The following is a 25,594-nucleotide window of genomic DNA, read 5'->3' as shown; positions in this document are numbered from 1 at the left end:
GTGATTGGTGCCACGTTTGATTGTACGTTGCTTGATTTACACATTTCGAATTGCGCGTTTAAGTTAGGTTCACGTATTGATTGTTGCTTCCCTTATCTCGATTAGGGATGGAATTTCGAGACTCCCAATTGCTGCATGAATACGTTAGGTGGTGTTTGAACAAGGTTAGGTACTGAAAGGACACTAGTTGATTAATTAGTGTAATCAAGTCCCCGAACCCTTAGAATCTCTGGTTTGCAGAAGTGAAGTAAGTCTCTCATGCTTTACTTGGGTGTCTAATCGACTCACCAAAAACTAATTAGTGGTGACTCTTAAATGAAATTGATTTGCATGTTAATAACGTAAACCTAAGTCGCGAATTGGTATGGGCTTGGGAGAGCTCGAGCTAGGTTAAACTTATTAATCCATTAGCCAAACCCCTTAGGCGGCAAGGCCGGTTCGAGGAGGTCGCGGCACCTTGGTGTTACAGCTGTGAGGATGTGAAAGGTGCAGAGCAAATCCAAGTGCCGGGAGCGCAAGAGGTCGTGTTGACTAGTAGGCTTGGAGGAAAACCCAATCATGACTGCTTTTGATTGCCTGTTTGGGTGGCTTTTATTTTGCTTTTTACTTGTCGTCCTCGCTACCGGAATGCTGATGCAGAGCCGAATCTCTTTCTAGTTCTAATCGTCGTGCGCCGTAGAAGTAAATTTGGATCCCCCTCGATCGGCTTTATCGTCGATCTACCGCGGTGCTGGCAAACCGGTTGGGTCGGCCTAAGGACGACACAGTTGCCTCGACGTGCCAGTCTCGACCCAAACTCGTGGCGAGCAGAGCCGGGCCAGGTCATTTGGTAAAAGCCCGTATGTTTGCTTCTATTTTCTTTATAGCCCCTTGAGGGTTTTGTTTTTCACTATCTCTCTCTTTGGGCCTAAGGCCCTTAGAATCTACTTTCAATTGCCCAATCACTATTCATTTGGTAAAAGCCTGTACATGTGCGCGGTACTCACGGGGATTGAACCCCGAACCCGTTACTCTCCGGCCCCACCCTTCCAATCTTTTTACCTACAGGGCCACATGCCTATTAGCCCCAATCGCTACCCTGTGAGTTGCTGCTGCCAGACGTCTTTTTAGGATCCAACGACCATTGACTTGGCAGGGATTTGAAAGCTCAGCTGGGCATGACATGGTCAGGTCGTGTGCATAGGCACATCTTGCTCGGTAGATGTCCTTGCCTGGCAAGGCGTGCCACGCCTGGGTCGAGCCCGGGTTGGGTTGGCCTTTCTGCCATCAAACAATTTCCAATGCAAAGTAGTTATGTTTTCAAATTTTAATTGCAATAAGTTAAATAATTTCTCATGAAGCGTTAACTATTTGAGTAATTATAATATAGTCGATGTTATCTAGCATCAACGAATGAAAGAGAGAAATGACGTGGCCATTTTGATGATAGTTACTACAATTTGATTGTGATAGCTATTACACGAGAGGATCGTGTAATATCTATCATGGTTATTACAACCAAATACTATTGTCCCTTTTTCTTTGAGTACATAACATTTGTTGATATATAATCTAACTCATTCTCCCAACATGATGTCTTCCAGTATGGTAATCGCCGATATCACATCCTTTGAATTTTCAGGTGAATTGAGTTTAAGGACAGTTTTAGCCATATGCATAGAATGATCCAACGCAAACTTCTAACCTATAATTGGACAACCCTCAACCTTGAACCCTGGGGCTATAGGATATTGAACCAATGTGCACTGATCATCTCCCACAAGTCGCCACCACTCTGGACCGTGGACTTGTATTGATTGAAAGGCGAAATGGAGGAGCACTGCCATAACGGCGACTCCGGCATCCAGAGCGGATGATAAAACGTAATTGTACCGTGCCCACCAACCCTTAAACCTCCTGTAAACATACAAGTTGAAGAAGATCCTGACCGCACCTCAAGTCGTATAGTTCAGGACTGAGGCCGGTGGAATGAGTGATGCGCCGTCTATGATGATTGGCATGTTCATGTGCTGAATCCACTTTTTGTTGGGGAATCGCCGCGACAGGTACCAGACCGGCACAAGGGTGAGCAGTCCGATGAGGAAGAACTAGTTCATCTGGGGATAAACCCCTAACTTTCCAAATATCCCGAGCAGGCAGACGACTCTCTAGATGATTGATTGAGGCGCTGTAGAAGACATGGTCGCCTGGGCATGTCCATGGGCTTCCATGCGGCTGCTGGGACTTGTCGCATATGTGGATGGTGCTGGTGACTAGCCCCCGCGCGGTGCCGAAATAGACGCTTGAAGCGAGGATCGTCCCAACCAACTGTGGAATTGGGAAGTTCACAATATTATGAGCAAGTCCAAAGCGAGAAAAGGGAGGAATTTGAAAAGTTTCAACTCGCTGTGATGTAATTAACCTGAACGACGAACAACGACTTCGGAGGGATCTTCATGTAGTGACCTAATTTGAAGTCTCCAAGAAATGACATTGCTTAGGCCATGATGATGTAGCCGTACGTCTTGAAGGTTATGTTGGCGAGAGGCTTCCTCGGATACATAAATCCTATGACCAACTCCGTGATCACATTTAGCCCCGGCGTCTGCGACAAAATATTTTGTGTATCAGAAATGTTTCTTCTTTGGTATCTACCTATTAATTTAAATCACATTCTTGTGTTGCTAGCTAAGTGAATTACAATGTTTGTCGTGGCTGTGATGATCCCAACTGGTAATGTGAAGAATAGCGCAATCCCACACTCTAGAAGGAGTCCCCACCAAGGCAGTTGGAGCTGTTTGCCGAAACCTTCACAAACCCACTGCGGAAGTCCAAACACTATAATCAAGATAGCGTGAAACCACCACTAAGGTACTGCTTCATAGTTTTGCTTCATTAACTTTGTGTGCACGTCTCCGCGGTGATCGCCTCCCACCGTTTTCTTCCACATTTGATAAATTGTTCTGGACCAAATAATTCATGGAAAACCAAATCTTTTCACTGAGTTGAGTAATTGACAAATATAAAATTATTTATACTAAATCTACACTGTATATGTAAGTAACCATACATTGAACAAGATAAAGGAGAAAACAGATAAAAATGAACTTACTTTCCATTGTAAAGGGCGACATGCGAGAGGGTAGAGGTCAAAGCTGCAAAACTCAGCCCATAAGTGATGACAAAGGAGATGACGGAGAGGTAAGCGATTTTTGGGAAAAGGTATTCCGGCACCAGAAAATAAGCGAAGCTCGATATGAATACCATCAGGAAAAATTGGACCCTCGTAAATCCTCCCTTGGGCCTCTTTTCGTGTTCATGCAAAGCCCTGTATGCGAGATAAAAAGTTGGTAACGTGAAAGAATCAAGGTAAGGTTTGTCACGTGTGAGTTAAAAGAAAGGGAACAAGTACCTGAAAAGAGAAACCTCTGCTAGGTGTGATGGCCACCACATGTAGGGAGAGTCCACAAGGTATTGTCTGAGCAAATCAGCCCATCCATAGCCAAGTATCACAGGTCGGTCGATTCACAATGATCCCACACCATGCGGCCTTAGGATCACTCCCAAGTCATCCTTGCGCACACACACACACTCGATTCACAAGAATGGAGAGAAAGCATCGTAATAGTATTTCCTTGCAAATGAGCATGTACAAAAAAAGGGAGAGGGTCCACTATATATCTGATCAGTTGATCCCCTCATGATCTAACGGTGGTATTTGAACCGATACAATCATTACATAGCTACACAAGAAGTTCCAGAGGCCCTAGGGGTGTGGGGAAGCTCAAGAGATGCCTGCCAAGGGAAGCTGCATGGTCATTTGTCAGAGGCAACTGAAGAGTCGCGAACAGTGCTCGCGCCTAGTCACATATGGGCCACGTCCCATGCATAAATGGGCCATGTCCCATGCACGTAAGGGGACATGTCTCGTTTAAGGATGGGCTCGGAGCCTTTTCTTCCCTTGGGCCATGTCATTCTCCCCCACCTAATCGGGCGACGCCTTTGTCGCGTCTTTGGCATGAAATACATCAATGTGCTTTCGGAACTGCCAAAGAGCTTCGGAGGGTTCCCAGCTTACTTCACTCTCCGGAAGACCTTTCTAGCGAACTAAGTATTCTCGCCTTGGCGCCCGATACTTATTCCGTATGATCCGATCGACCACGATGCACTCGATATCTCGGTCATACGAGGTTTTTGCTCAAAGCGATGCCCGCTGCGACTCCCCTCGGTCCGGGTATTTCTCATCTACATGGAAAGATTTAAGCATACTTACATGGAACACCGGGTGTAGTTTGAGCTTCGGTGGTAAGTTCAACTTGTATGCAACCTTCCCAACCCGTTGAGCACTCGAAAGAGCCCCTCGTAACAACGGATCAAGCCTTTGTGCACGTCCCTGTATTGGAGGACCGCGTGTAGCTTGGCCAACACTAGGTTCTCGACCTGGAATTCCATGTGCCGTTGCTTCTTGTCGGCCAATTTCTTTATGTGTTTGGAGGCCTTGTGTAGGCACGCCCGCGCCAAATCCGCTTACTCATGCCATTCTTTGGCGAACTTGTACGCAGATGGGCTATCCCCCGATAGCCCGAGACAACTGTGCTCGAAGTGAGCAGCTGCTGCCCCGTCACGATCTCAAACGAGCTCTGGTTTGTGGACTCGCTTCGCTGTAGGTTGTACGAGAACTAAGCTACATCAATCAATCTCGCCCAATTTGCTTGCGTTGTGCTCACATTTTGCCGGAGATATATTTCTAGAAGTGCATTCACCCTCTCCGTCTGTCCATCAGTTTGGGGATGCAAACTCATGGAGAAGTTGAGGTTCGACCCCAGCAACTTGAAGAGCTCGGTCTAAAATCGCCTGGTGAACCGAGGATCGCGATCGCTCATGATCGTCCGTGGGACTTCCCAGTACTTGACGACGTGCTTGATGAATAGTTTGGCTACCTTCTCGGCCGGACAATCCTTTATTGCTGGCACGAATGTCGCGTACTTGGAGAACCGGTCCATTACGATCATGAGGGTCCGACATCCTTTGAACTTGGGTAAATTCACAATGAAGTCCATGGAGACATTCTCCCATGGACGTTCCGAGACGGGAAGTGGCTCGAGGAGTCCCGATGGCGAACGTTGCTCAATCTTATCTTGTTGGCACACGAGGCATGTTTTCACATACACCTCGACATCATCCCGCATGTGAGGCTAGTAGTATTGGTCATCAACGAGCGCCATGGTGCGGTGGATCCCCGGACGTCCCCCACCCATTTAGAATCGTCGCACTCTTGCAGCACTTCCTTCCTTAGTTTCCCGTAGAGCGGCACATATAGTCGCCGTCTCTTGGTGTAGAGGAGATTGTCCTCCCACCAGAATTGCATGGTTTTGCTTTCCTACGCGTACTCAAGGAGTTGCCGGGCCGTTGGATCGTGCTTGAGCCCCTCCTTGATACGGTCGATCCATAGGCAGCTAGGTCGACTTATGATGTTGGCCAACTCCGTGTTCCAGCTCAAGACATTGGCCACTGAATTGGCCTTTCCTGATTTATACTCTAGCACGTAATCGAACTCGGCCAGGAAGTCCTGCCACCGAACTTGTTTCGAACTTAGCTTCTTTTGGGTCTGAAAGTAGCTCGTGGCCAGATTATTCGTCTGCACGACGAACTTCGATCCCAGGAGATAGTGTCTCCACGTACGAAGGCAGTACACTACCTCGGTCATCTCTTTTTCTTGGATAGTGTAACGCCGCTCGGTCTCATTCAACTTCCGAGACTTGAACGCCACCAGGTGTCCATCCTGCATGAGAACACCACCTATCACAAAATCGAAAGCGTCAATCTCTACCTCGTATGACTTGATATGATTGGGCAGCACTAACACTGGCTCCTTGGTCATGGCTCGTTTCAGCCGATCTAACGCTTCTTGGTATCGATCTGTCCAATCCCATGGCCTTTCTTTCTTCAACATATCCATGAGTGGCACGGTGATACTTGAATATTCCCGAACAAAGCGTCGATAGTAATTTGTGAGGCTAAGAAACGACTTCAGCTCAGTCACCTTGGTCAGGGGCTCCTATTTGACAATGGTACAGATCTTGGCCACGTCCATCCGTACTTGTCCATCCCCAACGAGACACTCTAAGAACGGTACCACCCGTTGGGTAAAAGCACATTTCTCACGTTTAATAAACAGATCGTTCTCACGCAAGACCTGGAAGACTCGCCTCAAGTGCTCGACGTGCTCCTCGAGCATTCGGCTATAAACAATAATATCGTCAAGGTAAACCACAACAAACCGATCAAGGAACGGGTGAAGTACCTTGTTCATTAAGGTGCAAAATGTGGCCGGCGCATTGGTCAAGCCAAATAACATGACGGGGAACTCATACGACCCGTATCGTGTTACGCATGCGATCTTCGGCTCGTCCCCTTCGGCAATCCGTACTTTGTAGTAACCCAATCAAAGATCAAACTTGGTGAACCAACGAGCTTCACCAAGCTGATCGAATAAGTCTACAATGAGGGAGGTCGGATACTTGTTCTTTATAGTAAGCTTGTTCAATGCCCGGTAATCGATGCACATATGGAGGAACCCGTCATGCTTCTTCTGAAATAGTACCGGGGCGCCAAACAGAGCTTTGGACAGCCGAATGTATCCCGCATTGAACAGCTCCTTGAGGTGCTTCCGTAATTCCTCTATCTCGGGTGGGGCCACGCGATAGGGTGCCATGGCCGGTGGTCGAACATCGAGCACCAGCTCGATCTTATGATCCACATATCTTCGAGGCATGAACTTCTTGGGCAGCTCGAATGGCATCACATCTTGGAACGAATCGAGGACGTGGGCCACTTCGGTTGGAACTTCACTCTCCTTGCCCTTACCTTTAATATCCTCGACCTTCAAAGTTGCAGGGAAGATCAACTCGCCCTTGTTCACTCCCTTCTTAAGCTGCATAGCCAAAAGCATCTTCCGATCGCATCCCGACTCACAATGGATCGGGACCACGCATTGACATCGCGTGTACAGAATACATATACAATCCGCAAAGGGCATTACGCCCGCATTTATACGATCAAGGAATCTTAAACCCAGCACAAGATCATAATCATCGAGGGGGATTACCTCGATGTCCTCCTTGCTAGTCCATGGACCAAGATGAAGTTCCACGTCCCTAGCCACACCGCCAGTCGGGACTTCTTTGGAGTTCATCGTTTTGAGCCACCCGACTCCTCCTTTCTTGACCTGAAGATTCAGCTTCTTCGCAGCCTCTTAGGATATGAAGAGGTTGGACGCACTGGTATCCACGAGCACACGCATCGTGGTACTCCCGATCTTCACGTCCACAAACATCATCCCTTTGGACTCATTGGCCTTCTTGGCCTTAATGGAACTAAGGTTTCGCGGCGAACCCAACCGCGCCTCCTTTTACGGCTCATCTTCTTTGCATAGGACTGCCAGCTTGCCTCTCTTAGGACACTCCCGAGCCATGTGTGGCCTGTCACAAAAGAAGCACTTAAAGGTACATACCTTCCGTTGTCCCCAACCGCTCGACTCCGGTTGGGCCCTAGGTGGTGCCGGTGTTGGTTTGCCTCTATTTGGCGTTTGTATTTGTTCCGGTCTCCCCCACCATTGGCCCTATCCCTCGGACGAAAGTCGGTCTTGGTTGTAAATGAAGCTTTACGTTCCTTTAGGGACTCCGCCATGGAAGTGGCTATCGTGAGATCTTTCACATTACATCGTTTGAGCTCTTGTTTGACCCACGGCTTAATGCCACTCATGAACTGATGATACGCCTCTGTGTCATTCATTGACGGAATCTGGAGTAGCAACTCTAAGAACCGCTTCACATACTCACGGACGGTGCCCTTTTGTTCAAAGCGCTTGAGCTCGTCGCGAGCTTCCTCCTCCGCATAGGAGGGATAATAGTTCCGCCGAAATTCCTCGACGAACTTGGCCCAAGTCGTAATAGGGTCGCCACTCCTATCGTCTGACCTGCGATACTACCACAGCAAAGCATTATCAGCTAAATACATTGCTGATGTGTTTACCCGGGTCGTGTCGTCGTTCATTCCTGTGGCTTGGAAGCACCGCTCCATGTACCACAGGAAGTTGTCCACGTCTTTGGCCATCCGTGAGTTTTTGAACTCTCTCGGCTTGGGTGCGTCCATACGTGGTTGCACGATGATCACCCCATTTATGCGTGCTGCTTCTACCTCCTCAAGCTTTCCCTTGAGCTCGGCGATCTCCGCCCACATGGCTGCCATCGTGGCCTCTCAGGTCTCATCCCGTTGCTGCAACACCACGTCACGGAGCTCTCCCATGTCGCGCTGCGCTTTTTTGGGAATTTCGGGCCTTGCGCGCTAAGGAGGTATTTCCGTGTAAGGGTCTCTCTCAGACCATACCTCATGTGACAGTGGATGATATTTTCCTATTTAGTCTAAGTTTTCGATTTTAGAGTCGCCACTAGTCATTATTGGTAGATTGACTATAAACCTGATCGGGGTATGAGAGAAATACCACGATTCTATGAACCAGAGATTCTGAGTATGGGGACTTGGTTACGCTAATGATCCCGAATTGAGATCCCTAACGCCCTTTCGATACCTAAGAACGATACGATGTCTAACGTGTCATGCAAGTTTCCGAGGCTTACCCACTAATCCTATCCATTCTAATTGCGAGGAAAATTCAATCAAGAATTAAATGCGCAATCAATGTCAATCAAACCAAACAATCCCAAATTGTCTCTAAAAATAAAATCAATCAAAACATCCAAATTTTAATGAAGCCCTAAAGGCTTGTTCATTTCATGATTTGTGTCTTTTAGGGTTTTAGGATTTTTTAGGAGTTATAACCCCTGAATTTGAGATTTTCTAAAAAATGCCACTTGGGGACTTTCAAAAATTCAAATTTCACTTTCCAAGGTTGGCCACAGTGTTTTTGAACCATTTTATGAATTTTTTAAATTTTTTATTTTTTTGATTTTTTATCTTTTCGAAAATTGAATTTCTGAGAATTTCATTAACCGAGAGTTGATTTTTATGACTTTCTGAAAATTTTTATGAATTTTCGAATTTTTTTTAGATTTTAAAATTTTTTTCACATTTTTTATTTGTATTTTCAGAATTTTCTGGATTTTTATGAATTTTCTAAAATTTTTTGAATTTTCTAAATTTTCTATTTTTTTTTATGAATTTTCTATTTTTCTGAAATTTTTCGAATTTATGAAAAAAAATTTTGAATTTTTCTGATTTTTTTATTTTTTTATTGAATTTTTTAATTTTTTTAGATTTTTTATTACTTTTTTAATTTTTCCGTCGAAATGGTGAATCGGACCGGCCCGGTTCAACCCGGTTCGGTTTGGCCGAACCGGGCCTCGCCGGCGCCGGTCGCCGGTTGTCTTCACCGACAAGCACGACGCCAAAACGGCGCCATTTTTGACATTTTTCATTGGGGCATTTGGTCGAGCACTTGGTGGGCACAAACCAGGTTTGAAGGTTCTCAAGGCCGCCGGTTTGAGCTCGCCGCCGACGACCTTCCGGTGAGTTTTTTGCCATTGTTTTAGGTTCTGAGTATTGTCCTGATCATCCACTGTCAATCTAGCCTAATCATTACGTTGACGGACTACTATCGACCGGCGAAAAAACGATTCAAAATCCCTAAGTCATAATTGACCAAAACAAACTTCTCCAAGCTTCAAATCCTTATTCTAATCGCCCTAGCCGTTCTAAAACGATCCAAATCATCATCAGCACATCAATCAGAGAGAGGATCAACTAACTTGGGTGGTTTATGACCATGAGAGGCACTCCAGTGAGGTCAAGGAAGCTCCGGCGAGAAGGTTATAGACAATCGACTCGGTTTATGCAGGTTTAACCATCAAAATGCAACCAAACAACAAAAAAAATGTTGAGACACAGGTTTTAATCACCAAAGAACTCAAAGTAACAAAAGAAATCACATGATCAGTAAGATTGAACTCAAGTTCATCTTCTGGAATTTTGTAGAACTGTGATTATGAACGAATTTTACCTGCTTCGTCAGAGGATCAAATGAAGTTTTTGAGCAAATCTGCGGCTGTATAACTCTTCCTTAGCACCTGAACTCAAAGTTGGTGGCCTCAGCTTCATAGGAGAATGCCTGGATACGCCGGCCAAGCTTGACTTTCAGGCCAATGTGACCAGCTTCGTTGCAGGTCCTCCGATGAGGAAACTCACCGTCAAGATCGATTTGTCGGCGCTTTTCGATCGGAAAAGCGTCGATCGCTCGGTCTCCAGGAGTCTCTATCACCTCACGCTCAATTTCTCTCTCTTTTGCACATATTTTCTCTCTCCTCTCTCTCTCGGTCATTTCCTCGAACAGCTTCCTTCTCAATGATCGGTTTTTTTCTTGTTTTTATTGATCAATTTCCCACCCAAAATTTGTTATTTACCAACCTTGAATCGGTTGGGTTCCCATACGCCAACTGGAGATTCTCCAACTGGCTAACTTGATTTTCACGTGCTAAATTGATCGGGAGAAGCTCTTGAAGTCTCGAGCACGAACTAGAATTTTCTGGGTTTTATTGCGTTCTGGGCAAGTCGGGCGAAGAATGAGACCGACCCGGGTCGGGTCGGGTCGGGTGACCAGGTCGACCCGGCAGACCCGGGTTGGTCTAAATTCACAAATTAAGCTCGATTTTAACCCAATTTTCGAAATTAAACCCCAAAATTGAATTCCTCATCACATTTTGAACCCACATATGTGATTTTCCCCAATTTTTGACAAAATCACGCCCAAGATTTTCGAACTTTTGTATTCGGGTTATTAGGGTTTTATTCAATTTGACGTCTTAATGACCTGATTAGGTAAAATTGGTGCCAAAATTGAATTACCCACATATGATTAACCCTAGAAATGATGGTCTCATGGTTCGACAATTTCGAATTAGACACGATTCCCAATTTGGGCTTAAAATTCCGAATTTTCAATTGAATTTTGGGGATTTTTTATTTTTCTAATAAATTATGCAATTGGACTGACCATTATGTAATTCAAGGTCCCAGAATCGTTTGTTGTGAAGACACTATGACTTAAAAATGACTAGAAAAGATTTAATTGCATTTTTAGTTCAATTCGACCTTGATTTTGCCCAATTTTGGGAAAAATGCATGCTCGATTGAAATTTTCCAAAATTGATGATGCATTAATGAAATTGGATTTAAAATAAGACTAATGACTATTTTTATGGAATTTTCTGATTCCATTTTCTATTTTTCTTCATTTTCTCACTTATTTTAACTAAAAGAAATTAAAGAAAAATTCAGGAAAATGCTAAAAAATTTATTTTTGGTCTAGAAATAGGTTTCTAGGCATGGCCAAGATTCCTAGTCCTAATTCTGAGATTTTTGAAAATATATAAAAAATGAGCTAAAATCAGGTGTCAACACTTCGACGGTCTATTGTAGGTCATCGACCATCCCTTTGACATCCATGATGGTTCCCTCTAATGTCATCATTCGACGTTCTAAGTCACCCATTTGATCCCTCGAGCTGGAGGCAGCACGACTCCTCGTGGTTTGAACGTCGACTCTCTCGGTCGCGTTCCAACGATCCTCGCGGTCCTCACCTCGGACATTCGCGGCACTAGAACGTGGGTCATCCATTGCGCTATGAACAAAGGCTCAGATACCACTTGTCACGGGTCGATCAATTCGCAATGATCCCACACCCGTGCCACCTTAGAATCACTCGCAAGTCAGCCTTGCACACACACACACTCGATTCACAAGAATGGAGAGAAAGCAGCGTAGTAGTATTTCCTTGCAAATGAGCATATACAAATGAAGGAGGAGGATCCATTCTATATACAAGTATGGGTCTAATGTGATCCGTTGATCCCCTCATGATCTAACGGTGGTATTTGAACCGATACAATCATTACATAGCTACAAAAGAAGTTTGAGAGGCCCTAGGGGCGTGGGGAAGCTCAAGGAACTCCTGCCAAGGAAAGCTACAGGGTCGTTTGTCAGAGGCAACTGAAGGTTCGCAAATGGTGTCCGCGCCTAGTCACGGATAGGCCACGTCCCATGCACGAATGGGCCACGTCCCATGCACGAATAGGTCACGTCCCATGAAATTAAGAATCCATATATCGTTCACGGATGGGCTCGGAGCCCTTCGTTCCCTTGAGCCGTGTCACAAGCATATGAAATTCATTCGGTAAGAAGACAACTAAATATAGTGGAATGAGCAAGAAAAGAAATATAGTAACTATATAACATGAAGAAATTCAAGTGTATGAGTCGTCTGTAACAGCATGAAGGCTGTAAGAATATGGATGCTTCCGTGATAGAGAACCTTGGTAATTGTGAGAATTTGCACTGCATAGACTCCACGTGACCCAAGGTTGGCAAAGATGGTGATCAGGACATGTTCCTTCAAATTGAAAGGTCCTGGATTTAGTGAGAACGCCCATCTCATGAACGGGACCTTCAACCACGATTCCACCCATTCTCTCTAAGATCAGTTTGAAGCCCCTTCGTCCGAATAATCATGGCATACTTGCTCTTCTCAAGCATGTTGCCTCTGGGTAAAATCACCTACCAATACTAATATGCACAAGCGAGGAGAGTATTGGTCCGCTAGCATTTAATTTAGATAGATGAGCTTTCCACTAAGTGGCGTGGGGAAAATGCGTAATGAATCACTTTATCACTTTTAATGAATCAATTTAGTCCACAACGGAAAGTCGGTTGTTGCGATCGTCCATTTTGAGACATATTCGCTTTTACAGTACGAACGTTCGTAGAAGGCTTAAAATCCATAATGCAGGATTAAGTAGAAACAACCTCTAAGAATGGTCTTTAGGATGTGACTCGCAAATCAGCCTTACAAACACATACACACACACTCGATTCACAAGAATGGAGAGAAAGCAGCGTAGTAGTATTTCCTTGTAAATGAGCATGTACAAATGAAGGAGGAGGATCCACTCTATATACAAGTGTGGGTCTAATATGATCCGTTGATCCCCTCATGATCTAACGGTGGTATTTGAACCGATACAATCATTACATAGCTACACAAGAAGTTTCAGAGGCCCTAGGGACGTGGGGAAGCTCAAGGAACGCCTGCCAAGGGAAGCTACATGGTCGTTTGTTAGAGGCAACTGAAGGTTCGCAAATGGTGTTCGCGCCTAGTCACGGATGGGCCACGTCCCATGCACGAATGGGCCACGTCCTATGCACGAATAGGTCACGTCCCATGCACGTAAGATGCCATATATCGTTCAAGGATGGGCTCGGAGCCCTTCGTTCCCTTGAGCCGTGTCACAAGCATATGAAATTCATTCGGTAAGAAGACAAATGAATATAGGGGAATGACCAAGTAAGGAAATATAGTAACTATATAACATGAAGAAATTGAAGTGCATGAGTCGTCTGTAACAGCATGAAGGGTGGAATAATATGGATGCTTCCGTGATAGAGAACCTTGGTAATTGTGAAAATTGGCACTGCATAGGCTCCGCGCGACCCAAGATTGGCAAAGATGGTGATCATGACATGTTCTTTCATACTGAAAGGTCCTGGATTTAGTGAGAACGCCCATCTCAGGAATGGGACCTTCAACCACGATTCTCGCCATCCTCTCTAAGATCAGTTTGAAGCCCCTTCGTCCGAATAATCACGGCATACTTGCTCTTCTCAAGAATGTTGCCTCCGGGTAAAATCACCTACCAATACTAATATGCACAAGCGAGGAGAGTATTGGTCTGCTAGCATTTAATTTAGATGGATGAGCTTTCGACTAAGTGGCGTGGGGAAGATGCGTAATGAATCACTTTATAACTTTTAATGAATCAATTTAGTTCACAACAGAAAGTCGGTTGTTGTGATCGTGCATTTTGAGACATATTCGCTTTTACAGTACGAACATTCATAGAAACAACCTCTAAGAATGGTCTCTAGGATGTGACTCGCAAGTCAGCCTTACACACACACACACTCGATTCACAAGAATGGAGAGAAAGCAGCGTAGTAGTATTTCCTTGCAAATGATCATGTACAAATGAAGGAGGAGGATCCACTCTATATACAAGTGTGGGCCTAATATGATCCGTTAATCCCCTCATGATCTAACGGTGGTATTTGAACCGATATAATCATTACATAGCTACAAAAGAAGATTGAGAGGCCCTAGGGGCATGGGGAAGATCAAGGAACGCCTGCCAAGGGAAGCTACAGGGTCGTTTGTCAGAGGCAAGTAAAGGTTTGCAAATGGTGTTCGCGCCTAGTCACGGATGGGCCACGTCCCATGCACGAATGGGCCACGTCCCATGCACGAATAGGTCACGTCCCATGCATGTAAGACGCCATATATCATTCACGGATGGGGTCGGAGCCCTTCGTTCCCTTGAGCCGTGTCACAAGCATATGAAATTCATTCGGTAAGAAGACAATTGAATATAGAGGAATGACCAAGTAAGGAAATATAGTAACTGTATAACATGAAGAAATTGAAGTGCATGAGTCGTCTCTAACAGCATGAAGGCTGTAATAATATGAATGCTTCCGTGATAGAGAACCTTGGTAATTGTGAAAATTTGCACTGAATAGGCTCCGCGCGACCCAAGGTTGGCAAAGATGGTGATCATGACATGTTCTTTCAAATTGAAAGGTCCTGAATTTAGTGATAACGCCCATCTCATGAACGGGACATTCAACTACGATTCCCGCCATACTCTCTAAGATCAGTTTGAAGCCCCTTCGTCCAAAGAATCACGGCATACTTGCTATTCTCAAGAATGTTGCCTCGAGGTAAAACCACCTACCAATACTAATATGCACAAGCGAGGAGAGTATTGGTCTGCTAGTATTTAATTTAGATGGAAGAGCTTTCGACTAAGTGGCGTGGGGAAGATGCGTAATGAATCACTTTATCACTTTTAAAGAATAAATTTAGTCCACAACGGAAAGTCGGTTGTTGCAATCGTGCATTTTGAGACATATTTGCTTTTACAGTACGAACGTTCATAGAAGGCTTAAAATCCATAATGTACGATTAAGAAGAAACAACCTCTAAGAATGGTCTCTAGGATGTGACTCGCAAGTCAGCCTTACACACACACACACACTCGATTCACAAGAATGGAGAGAAAGCAGTATAGTAGTATTTCCTTGCAAATGATCATGTACAAATGAAGGAGGAGGATCCACTCTATATACAAGTGTGGGCCTAATATGATCCGTTGATCCCCTCATGATCTAACGGTGGTATTTGAACCGATACAATCATTACATAGCTACAAAAGAAGTTTGAGAGGCCCTAGGGGCATGGGGAAGCTCAAGGAACGCCTGCCAAGGGAAGCTACAGGGTCGTTTGTCAGAGGCAAGTGAAGGTTTGCAAATGGTGTTCGTGCCTAGTCACGGATGGGCCACGTCCCATGCACGAATGGGCCACGTCCCATGCACGAATAAGTCACGTCCCATGCATGTAAGACGCCATATATCGTTCACGGATGGGCTCGGAGCCCTTCGTTCCCTTGAGCCGTGTCACAAGCATATGAAATTCATTCGGTAACAAGACAACTCAATATAGTGGAATGAGCAAGAAAGGAAATATAGTAACTATATAACATGAAGAAATTCAAGTGTATGAGTCGTCTGTAACAGTATGAAGGCTGTAAGAATATGGATGCTTCCGTGATAGAGAACCTTGGTAATTGTGAGAATTTGCACTGCATAGACTCCGCGTGACCCAAGGTTGGCAAAGATGGTGATCAGGACATGTTCCTTCAAATTGAAAGGTCCTGGATTTAGTGAGAACGCCCATCTCATGAACAGGACCTTCAACCACGATTCCACCCATCCTCTCTAAGATCAGTTTGAAGCCCCTTCGTCCGAATAATCATGGCATACTTGCTCTTCTCAAGCATGTTGCCTCTAGGTAAAATCACCTACCAATACTAATATGCACAAGCGAGGAGAGTATTGGTCTGCTAGCATTTAATTTAGATGGATGAGCTTTCGACTAAGTGGCGTGGGGAAGATGCGTAATGAATCACTTTATCACTTTTAAAGAATAAATTTAGTCCACAACGGAAAGTCGGTTGTTGCGATCGTGCATTTTGAGACATATTCGCTTTTACAGTACGAACGTTCATAGAAGGCTTAAAATCCATAACGCAGGATAAAGTAGAAACAACCTCTAAGAATGGTCTCTAGGATGTGACTCGCAAGTCAGCCTTACACACACATACACTTGATTCACAAGAATGGAGAGAAAGCAGTGTAGTAGTATTTCCTTGCAAATGAGCATGTACAAATGAAGGAGGAGGATCCACTCTGTATACCGGTGTGAGTCTAATATGATCCGTTGATCCCCTCTTGATCTAACAGTGGTATTTGAACCGATACAATCATTACATAGCTACACAAGAAGTTTCAGAGGCCCTAGGGGCGTAGGGAAGCTCAAGGAACGCCTACCAAGGGAAGCTACATGGTCGTTTGTTAGAGGCAACTGAAGGTTCGCAAATAGTGTTCGCGCCTAGTCGCGGACGGGCCACGTCCCATGCACGAATGGGCCACGTCCAATCCATGAATAGGTCACGTCCCATGCACATACGACGCCTTATATCGTTCACGGATGGGCTCGGAGCCCTTCGTTCTCTTTAGCCGTGTCACACGCATGTGAAATTCATTCAGTAAGAAGACAATTGAATATAGAGGAATGAACAAGTAAGGAAATATAGTAACTGTATAACATGAAGAAATTGAAGTGCATGAGTCGTCTCTAACAGCATGAAGGCCTTAATAATAAGAACGCTTCCGTGATAGAGAACCTTGGTAATTGTGAAAATTTGAACTGCATAGGCTCCACGCGACCCAAGGTTGGCAAAGATGGTGATCATCACATGTTCTTTCAAATTTAAAGGTCCTGAATTTAGTGACAACGCCCATCTCATGAACGGGACATTCAACTACGATTCCCGCCATGCTCTCTAAGATCAGTTTGAAGCCCCTTCGTCCGAATAATCACGGCATACTTGCTCTTCTCAAGAATGTTGCCTCTAGGTAAAACCACCTACCCATACTAATATGCACAAGCGAGAATAGTATTGGTCTGCTAGCATTTAATTTAGATGGATGAGCGTTCGACTAAGTGATGTGGGGAAGATGCGTAATGAATCACTTTATTACTTTTAATGAATCAATTTAGTCCACAAGAGAAAGTCAGTTGTTGCGACCGTGCATTTTGAGACATATTCGATTTTACAGTACGAACGTTCATAGAAGGCTTAAAATCCATAATGCAGGATTAAATAGAAACAACCTCCAAGAATGGTCTCTAAGATGTGACTCGCAAGTCAGCCTTACACACACACACTCGATTCACAAGAATAGAGATAAAGGAGCGTAGTAGTACTTCCATGCAAATGAGCATGTACAAATGAAGGAGGAGGATCCATTCTATATACAAGCATGGGTCTAATATGATCCGTTGATCCCCTCATGATCTAACGGTGGTATTTGAACCCATACAATCATTACATAGCTACACAAGAAGTTTCAGAGGTCCTAGGGGCGTAGGGAAGCTCAAGAAATGCCTGCCAAGGGAAACTACAGGGTCGTTTATCAAAGGCAACTGAAGGTTCGCGAATGGTGTTCGCGCTTAGTCATGGAAGGGCCATGTCCCATGCAAGATTGGGCCACGTCCCATGCACAAATGGGCCACGTCCCATGCACGAATAGGTCACGTCCCATGCACGAATAGGTCACGTCCCATGCACGTAAGACGCCATATATCGTTCACGGATGGGCTCGGAGCCCTTCGTTCCCTTCAGCCGTGTCGCAAGCATATGAAATTCATTCGGTAAGAAGACAATTGAATATAGGGGAATGACCAAGTAAGGAAATATAGTGACTAGATAACATGAAGAAATTGAAGTGCATGAGTCGTCTGTAACAGCATGAAGGCTGTAATAATATGATGCTTCCGTGATAGAGAACCTTGGTAATTGTGAAAATTGGCACTGCATAGGCTCCGCGCGACCCAAGGTTGGTAAAAATGGTGATCAGGACATGTTCTTTCAAATTGAAAGTTCCTGGATTTAGTGAGAACGCCCATCTCATGAACGGGACCTTTAACCAAGATTCCAGCCATCCTCTCTAAGATCAGTTTGAAGCCCTTCGTACGAATAATCACGGCATACTTGCTCTTCTTAATAATGTTACCTCTGGGTAAAACCACCTACCAATAATAATATGCACAAGCGAGGAGAGTATTGGTCTGCTAGCATTTAATTTAGATGGATGAGCTTTCGACTAAGTGGCGTGGGGAAGATGCGTAATGAATCACTTTATCACTTTTAATGAATCAATTTAGTACACAACAGAAAGTCGGTTGTTGCGATCGTGCATTTTGAGACATATTCACTTTTACAGTACGAAAGTTCATAGAAGGCTTAAAATCCATAATGCAGGATTAAGTGGAAACAACTTTTAAGAATGGTCTCTAGGATGTGACTCGCAAGTCAGCCTTACACACACACACTCGATTCATAAGAATGGAGAAAAAGCAGCGTAGTAGTATTTCCTTGCAAATGAGCATGTACAAATGAAGGAGTAGGATCCACTCTGTATACCAGTGTGGGTCTAATGTGATCCGTTGATCCCCTCATGATCTAACAGTGGTATTTGAACCGATACAATCACTACATAGCTACACAAGAAGTTTCAGAGGCCCTAGGGGCGTGGGGAAGCTCAAGGAACGCCTGCGAAGGGAAGCTTCATGGTCGTTTGTTAGAGGCAACTGAAGGTTCGCAAATAATGTTCGCGCCTAGTCACGGACGGGCCACGTCCCATGCATGAATGGGCCACGTCCCATCCACGAATAGGTCACATCCCATGCACATAAGACGCCTTATATCGTTCACGGATAGGCTCGTAGCCCTTCGTTCCCTTTAGCCGTGTCACAAGCATGTGAAATTCATTCGGTAAGAAGACAATTGAATATAGAAGAATGACCAAGTAAGGAAATATAGTAACTGTATAACATGAAGAAATTGAAGTGCATGAGTCGTCTCTAACAGCATGAAGGCTGTAATAATATGAAGGCTTCCGTGATAGAGAACCTTGGTAATTGTAAAAATTTGTACTGCATAGGCTCCGCGCGACCCAAGATTGGCAAAGATGGTGATCAGGACATGTTCTTTCATACTGAAAGGTCCTGGATTTTGTGAGAACGCCCATCTCAGGAACGGGACCTTCAACCCCGATTCTCGCTATCCTCTCTAAGATTCGTTTGAAGCCCCTTCGTCCGAATAATCACAGCATAATTGCTCTTCTTAAGAATGTTGCCTCTGGGTAAAATCACCTACCAATACTAATATGCACAAGCGAGGTGAGTATTGGTCTGCTAGCATTTAATTTAGATGGATGAGCTTTCGACTAAGTGGCGTGGGAAAGATGCGTAATGAATCACTTTTCCAGTACGAGCGTTCGTAGAAGGCTTAAAATCCATAATGCAGGATTAAGTAGAAACAACTTCTAAGAATGGTCTCTAGGATGTGACTCGTAAGTCAGCCTTACACACACACACTCGATTCACAAGAATAGAGATAAAGCAGCGTAGTAGTATTTCCTTGCAAATGAGCATGTACAAATGAAGTAGGAGGATCCACTCTATATACAAGTGTGGGTCTAATATGATCCGTTGATCCCCTCATGATCTAACAGTGGTATTTCAACCGATACAACCATTACATAGCTACACAAGAAGTTTCAGAGGCCCTAGGGGCGTGGGGAAGCTCAAGGAACGCCTGCGAAGGGAAGCTTCATGGTCGTTTGTTAGAGGCAACTGAAGGTTCGCAAATAATGTTCGCGCCTAGTCACGGACGGGCCACGTCCCATGCACGAATGGGCCACGTCCCATCCACGAATAGGTCACATCCCATGCACATAAGACGCCTTATATCGTTCACGGATAGGCTCGTAGCCCTTCGTTCCCTTTAGCCGTGTCAGAAGCATGTGAAATTCATTCGGTAAGAAGACAATTGAATATAGAAGAATGACCAAGTAAGGAAATATAGTAACTGTATAACATGAAGAAATTGAAGTGCATGAGTCGTCTCTAACAGCATGAAGGCTGTAATAATATGAATGCTTCCGTGATAGAGAACCTTGGTAATTGTAAAAATTTGTACTGCATAGGCTCCGCGCGACCCAAGATTGGCAAAGATGGTGATCAGGACATGTTCTTTCATACTGAAAGGTCCTGGATTTTGTGAGAACGCCCATCTCAGGAACGGGACCTTCAACCCCGATTCTCGCCATCCTCTCTAAGATTAGTTTGAAGCCCCTTCGTCCGAATAATCACAGCATACTTGCTCTTCTTAAGAATGTTGCCTCTGGGTAAAATCACCTACCAATACTAATATGCACAAGCGAGGAGAGTATTGGTCTGCTAGTATTTAATTTAGATGGATGAGCTTTCGACTAAGGGGCGTGGGGAAGATGCGTAATGAATCACTTTATCCACAACGGAAAGTCGGTTGTTGCGATCGTGCATTTTGAGACATATTCGCTTTTATAGTACAAACGTTCATAGAAGGCTTAAAATCCATATTGCAGGATTAAGTTGAAACAACCTCTAAGAATGGTCTCTAGGATGTGACTCGCAAGTCAGCCTTACACACACACACACTCGATTCACAAGAATGGAGAGAAAGCAGTGGAGTAGTATTTCCTTGCAAATGAGCATGTACAAATGAAGGAGGAGGATCCACTCTATATACAAGTGTGGGTCTAATATGATCCGTTGATCCCCTCATGATCTAACAGTGGTAGTTCAACCGATACAATCATTACATAGCTACACAAGAAGTTTCAGAGGCCCTAAGGGCGTGGGGAAGCTCAAGGAACGCCTCCCAAGGGAAGCTACATGGTCGTTTGTTAGAGGCAACGGAAGATTCGCAAATAGTGTTCGCGCCTAGTCACGGACGGGCCACGTCCCATGCACGAATGGGCCACGTCCCATCCACGAATAGGTCACGTCCCAGGCACAAAAGACGCCTTATATCGATCACGGATGGGCTCGGAGCCCTTCGTTCCCTTTAGCCGTGTCACAAGCGTGTGAAATTCAACCGGTAAGAAGACAATTGAATATAGAGGAATGACCAAGTAAGGAAATATAGTAACTGTATAACATGAAGAAATTGAAGTGCATGAGTCGTCTCTAACAGCATGAAGGCTGTAATAATATGAATGCTTCCGTGATAGAGAACCTTTGTAATTGTGAAAATTTGCACTGCATAGGCTCCGCGCGACCCAGGGTTGGCAAAGATGCTGATCATGACATGTTCTTTCAAATTGAAAGGTCCTAAATTTACTGACAACGCCCATCTCATGAACGGGACATTCAACTACGATTCCCGCCATACTCTCTAAGATCATTTTGAAGCCCCTTCGTCCGAAGAATCACGGCATACTTGCTCTTCTCAAGAATGTTGCCTCTAGGTAAAACCACCTACCAATACTAATATGCACAAGCGAGGAGAGTATTGGTCTGCTAGCATTTAATTTAGATAGATGAGCTTTCGACTAAGTGGCGTAGGGAAGATGCGTAATGAATCACTTTATCACTTTTAATGAATCAATTTAGTCCACAAGAGAAAGTCGGTTGTTGTGATCGTGCATTTTGAGACATATTCGATTGTACAGTACGAACGTTCATAGAAGGCTTAAAATCCATAATGCAGGATTAAGTAGAAACAACCTCAAAGAATGGTCTCTAGGATGTGACTCGCAAGTCAGCCTTACACACACACACTCGATTCACAAGAATAGAGATAAAGCAGCGTAGTAGTATTTCCATGCAAATGAGCATGTACAAATGAAGGAGGAGGATCCATTCTATATACAAGCATGGGTCTAATATGATCCGTTGATCCTCTCATAATCTAATGGTGGTATTTGAACCGATACAATCATTACATAACTACACAAGAAGTTTCACAAGCTCTAGGGGCGTGGGGAAGCTCAAGGAATGCCTGCCAAGGGAAACTACAGGGTCGTTTATCAGAGGCAACTGAAGGTCCGCAATTGGTGTTTGCGCCTAGTCACGGAAGGGCCATGTCCCATGCACGAATGGGCCACGTCCCATGCACGAATAGGTCATATCCCATGCACGAATAGGTCACGTCCCATGCACGTAAGACGCCATATATCGTTCACAGATGGACTCGGAGCCCTTCGTTCCCTTCAGCCGTGTCGCAAGCATATGAAATTCATTCGGTAAGAAGACAATTGAATATAGGGGAATGACCAAGTAGGGAAATATAGTAACTATATAACATGACGAAATTGAAGTGCATGAGTCGTCTGTAACAGCATGAAGGCCGTAAAAATATGATGTTTCCGTGATAGACAACCTTGGTAATTGTGAAAATTTGCACTGAATAGGCTCCGCGCGACCCAAGGTTGGCAAAGATGGTGATAAGGATATTTTCTTTCAAATTGAAAGGTCCCGGATTTAGTGAGAACGTCCATCTCATGAACGGGACCTTCAACCACGATTCCCGCCATCTTCTCTAGGATCAGTTTGAAGCCCCTTCGTCCGAATAATCATGGCATACTTGCTCTTCTCAAGAATGTTTCCACTGGGTAAAACCACCTAACAATGCTAATATGCACAAGCGAGGAGAGTATTGGTTTGCTAGCATTTAATTTAGATGGATGAGCTTTCGACTAAGTGGCGTGGGGATGATGCGTAATGAATCACTTTATCACTTTTAATGAATCAATTTAGTCCACAATAGAAAGTCAGTTGTTGCGATCGTCCATTTTGAGACATATTCGCTTTTACAGTACGAACGTTCGTAGAAGGCTTAAAATCCATAATGCAGGATTAAGTAGAAACAACCTCTAAGAATGGTCTCAAGGATGTGACTCGCAAATCAGCCTTACAAACACATACACACACTCGATTCACAAGAATGGAGAGAAAGCAGCGTAGTAGTATTTCCTTGCAAATGAGCATGTACAAATGAAGTAGGAGGATCCACTCTATATACAAGTGTGGGTCTAATATGATCCGTTGATCCCCTCCTGATCTAACGGTGGTATTTGAACCGATACAATCATTACATAGCTACACAAGAAGTTTCAGAGGCCCTAAAGTCGTGGGGAAGATGCGTAATGAATCACTTTATCACATTTAATGAATCAATTTAGTCCACAACGGAAAGTCGGTTGTTGCGATCGTGCATTTTGAGACATATTCGCTTTTACAGTACGAACGTTCATAGAAGGCTTAAAATCCAGAATGCAGGATTAAGTAGAAACAACCGCTAAGAATGGTCTCTAAATTGTGACTCACAAGTCAACCTTACACACACACACTCGATTCACAAGAATGGAGAGAAAGGAGCGTAGTAGTATTTCCTTGTAAATGAGCATGTACAAATGAAGGAGGAGGATCCACTCTATATACAATGGTGGGTCTAATATGATCCGTTGATCCTCTCATGATCTAACGGTGGTATTTGAATCGATACAATCATTACATAACTACACAAGAAGTTTAAGAGGCCCTAGGGGCGTGGGGAAGCTTAAGGAACGCCTGTCAAGGGAAGCTACATGGTCGTTTGTCAGAGGCAACTGAAGGTTCGCAAATGGTGTTCGCGCATAGTCACGGATGGGCCACGTCCCATGCACGAATGGGCCACGTCCCATGCACGAATTGGTCACGTCCCATGCACGAATAGGTCACGTCCCATGCACGTAAGACGCCATATATCGTTCACGGATGGGCTCGGAGACCTTCGTTCCCTTCAGCCGTGTCACAAGCATATGAAATTCATTCGGTAAGAAGACAATTGAATATAGGGGAATGACCAAGTATGGAAATATAGTAACTATATAACATGAAGAAATTGAAGTGCATGAGTCCACTGTAACAGCATGAAAGCTGTAATAATATGGATGCTTCCGTGATAGAGAACCTTGGTAATTGTGAAAATTTGCACTGCATAGGCTCCGTGCGACCCAAGGTTGGCAAAGATGGTGATCAGGACATTTTCTTTCAAATTGAAAGGTCCTGGATTTAGTGGGAACGCCCATCTCATGAACGGAACCTTCAACCACGATTCTCGCCATCCTCTCTAAGATCAGTTTGAAGCCCCTTCGTCCGAATAATCACGGCATACTTGCTCTACTAAAAAATGTTGCCTCTGGTTGAAACCACCGACCAATACTAGTATGCACAAGCGTTGTGAGTATTGGTCTGCTAGCATTTAATTTAGATGGATGATCTGTCGACTAAGTGGCGTGGGGAAGATGCGTAATGAATCACTTTATCACTTTTAATGAATCAATTTAGTCCACAACAGAAAGTCAGTTGTTGCGATCGTCCATTTTGAGACATATTCGCTTTTACAGTACGAACGTTCATAGAAGGTTTAAAATCCATAATGCAGGATTACGTAGAAATAACCTCTATGAATGGTCTCTAGGATGTGACTCGCAAGTCAGCTTTACACACACACACCCTCGATTCACAAGAATGGAGATAAAGTAGCGTAGTAGTATTTCTTTGCAAATGAGCATGTACAAATGAAGGAGGAGGATCCACTCTATGTACAAGGGTAGGTCTAATATGATCCGTTGATCCTCTCATGATCTAACGGTGGTGTTTGAACCGATACAATCATTACATAGCTACACAAGAAGTTTAAGAGGCCCTAGGGGCGTGGGGAATCTCAAGGAACACCTGCCAAGGGAAGCTACATGGTCGTTTGTCAGAGGCAACTGAAGGTTCGCAAATGGTGTTCGCGCCTAGTCACGGATGGGCCACGTCCCATGCACGAATGGGCCACGTCCCATGCACGAATAGGTCACATCCCATGCACGAATATGTCACGTCCCAAGCACGTAAGACGCCATATATCGTTCACGGATGGGCTCGGAGCCCTTCGTTCCCTTGAGCCGTGTCACAAGCATATGAAATTCATTCGGTAAGAAGACAATTGAATATTGTTGACACCTAAATTTCGGCGCATCATTTAGTGATTAATTGCCTAGAAAATTAGGGATTAAATTTTAATCCCTGAACAAAAAATCGCATAGCATAAAGTTTAGGTTCATATAGGTTAACTGCATTTTCGCATCGGATCGGCGGTGGTAAGCGAGCTTAAAATTTATCATGTAAATCGAGCTCGGGCACCGAACGAGACTCGGCTCACTCGGAAAGCATGGGCCGAAAATCACACACAAAAGGGCTTGGTTGTCTTAATTTGAGCTTAAATTAGCCCATCATGCTTAATTAAAGAAAAGCCCGAATTAATTCAGCCAATTTGGAATTAAATGAAAATTAAAGCCTAAGCCCAAGCCTAAGCCCATTAGGACTAGAAAGCCCGGCTAATTAACCTAGGGTTGCGATATAAATATAGGGTTATACGTCATAATCAGGGGGGGACTCTCACAATTTCGGAAAGGAGGAAGCCACACAATTGACATTCACGGCCATAGAGAGACAGCCACCGTTGAGAGAGGAAAAGGGAGAAAAAGCTACAAGGAGGAGACCTCTCTTTCACGATCGTCCCTGACGAACGTGGCTGTGCTGCTCTGCCTCCTACCTTGCCGCTGCGCC

At 44.5% G+C, this 25,594-nt stretch overlaps 1 pseudogene; it reads right to left on the bottom strand.

Annotated features, from left to right (window-relative positions):
- Window positions 1–1,679: 1,679 nt before the first annotated feature.
- The window catches only part of LOC130134683 (oligopeptide transporter 1-like), a 37,279-nt pseudogene continuing 13,364 nt past the window's right edge, over window positions 1,680–25,594 (bottom strand).

This window comes from Syzygium oleosum, unplaced genomic scaffold (assembly GCF_021117445.2).
Source record: "Syzygium oleosum isolate NSW1041296 unplaced genomic scaffold, Sole_v2.1 Sole_v2.05, whole genome shotgun sequence".
Lineage (NCBI taxonomy): Eukaryota > Viridiplantae > Streptophyta > Magnoliopsida > Myrtales > Myrtaceae > Syzygium > Syzygium oleosum.
This window is presented reverse-complemented; position numbering and strand designations above follow the sequence as displayed.